General features: G+C 42.9%; 1 pseudogene; it reads right to left on the bottom strand.

Annotated features, from left to right (window-relative positions):
* Nucleotides 1–1,906, bottom strand: part of LOC109371940 (epidermal growth factor receptor substrate 15 pseudogene) — a 20,235-nt pseudogene extending 18,329 nt beyond the window's left edge.
* Between the last annotated feature and the right edge of the window lie 221 nt (nucleotides 1,907–2,127).

Below are 2,127 nucleotides of genomic sequence, written 5' to 3'. Positions count from 1 at the left end.
TCTTCTCTAAACTGCTTAACTTGTTCTGATTTCCCAACATTTCACAATTTCACCTTAAATTGGTGTAAGCTCCTCTGTTTGTCCCATATATGGATATGAGGTACTACATTTGTTTTTTTGTTCCTTGTTTAAGAAAGAAGAGAAGGGAGGAAGGGAGGAAGGAAAGGAAGGAAGGGGGAGGGGGAGGGTGGAAAGGGAAGCGGACACAGGGACATCAGTGTTGAATGCACGGAGAAGAGAACAGAGGGGGAAAGAACTGAATACCATCAATCAATCAATATTATTCAGCTCCTCATATGTGCCAAGCCCTGTACTACAGGCTGGGGATATTAAAGTAGTGACTTAAAGCACCCTGGCCCTCTTTAAACTTTTACTCTGGTGGGAGGTGCTATGAAACAAACACACATAAGTAAAATAAAATTTAATACAGGATGCTGAGTAAAAGAGACCTTTTTTGTTGTTGTTACTCCTAAATTGATGGCTAAAAGCCAAATCTGAGGTTAACAATATGTTGACGCTCCAGATTCTAAAGACAACAGTCAAGAATTGGAGACAGACGTCCCCTCAAGGCTTGTGGTTTTTTAAAACCGAGTCTCCCAAACTTCAGGCCATTTCCCCTACTTCATTCCCATTTAGTCTCTCTTAGAGGGGATTAGAGAAGGCATAGAGAGAGAAAGAATTCACTACCTAAAGTGAGAGTTCTTGGCATTTTCTTCTCCTCTACTTGATGGAGGTGGTGAGGGGTCCCCTAAAAGTCAAGTGACTGTTTGTTAACCCCAAAAGCCAAATGAGAGGAGCTGTAAGAGTGCTACCCATAGAGATTGGGGGTATCTGCAAGTAAGTGAGATTGCATCTCATTTTCTATTGGCTCTTTTGCTTATGTGTGTACTTGCCCATCTGCCATTTTAACACAGGAAAAACAGTCAGAAACAAATGGCAGAGAAAGGAAATGGCCTGTCCTCAAACCTTTGCATGCCACAGAAATAAGAATTCCCCAGTTCAAATAGACACTATAAACTGTAGATGGACTTGAGCTGACCTCCTGGTACCTCCCCTGGTGAGTAGGTATCGACACCAAGAGCTTTGTGGTGTACCCCTTGGTCCACTGTCGTGGGAAGGCTGGAAAGAGTGAGCTTGAGTTGGATTGACTATATCAAGGATCCCTCAGGGTTTTCTCAAGAACGAGCAGTTGGAGCCTGGCTGCAAGGAGAACATCAAAGGCCAGGTGGTGGTACCCAGAGAATCCTTCGTGACCAAGCAAAAACCACTGACAGGCAGCCAGTTACATAAGATCTTGGCTGTCTTTCACATTGTTTTCCTTTTCATCCCCAATTCCAGAAGCCCTACTATTGGAAGCAATGGAGAGGAGTTGTGAAGGAGGCTACTGGGAAGAAACATTCTGAGAAAGAGAATGAGACTGAGGTTTAAAAATCAACCAGACTCGATTTTTAATATTTGCAAATGACCCCACAAATTTGAGTGCTACCTGGGTTACTGTTAAGAGGCAGGAAAGGAAAATTCAACATTGCAAGGTTGAAGGCAATGATTGGAAAAAAATGAAACTGTTCCATGTTTATTCCTCCCTAGAGTTCAAATTATAAGTAAATTAATTACAAGTAAGTGGGATAATTTTGTTTGGTGTTGATGCTATGAAGCAGATAGAGTAGTGAGGAGAAAGTAACTGTGAAGATGGGGGTGGGTAGGAAGCTCCTTTAGCTGTGGTGGTCTAGGAAGCCTCTTAGGGTTGAGAACTTCCATTATGAGAAAGAGCCACTCATTCCACACGCTGGGGCAAACCGGTAAACTGCCCCAAGGTCAGCTCGAGAAAGAAAGTCAGTGTGGATGGAGATTGGTTAGTAAGGCAGGTGGTGCTGGACGATGCTCGGGCAGAGTGGGCCGAGTCCATGTTTCAGAAGGCCTTGTAGGCCTTGGTAAAATACGTTGACGGCAACTTTGTTTTCCTTAAAAATTTTTCAAGCATTTTCTTGGCCCTAGCCTCCTTGTAGAAGACTCTGATTTGATTTAATGTTTCACACAAAGCATATAATTCTAAAGAATTCTGGCCTCAGAGGTAAGAAACTACGAAGACAACTTACAGTTGTTCTTTTGTGGACCTCAATGATACTA

The sequence above is a fragment of the Hipposideros armiger genome, unplaced genomic scaffold, assembly GCF_001890085.2.
Source record: "Hipposideros armiger isolate ML-2016 unplaced genomic scaffold, ASM189008v1 scaffold_603, whole genome shotgun sequence".
Classification (NCBI taxonomy): Eukaryota; Metazoa; Chordata; class Mammalia; order Chiroptera; family Hipposideridae; genus Hipposideros; species Hipposideros armiger.
Note: the sequence above shows the minus strand (reverse complement) of the source record. Positions and strands in the feature narration are given on the sequence as shown.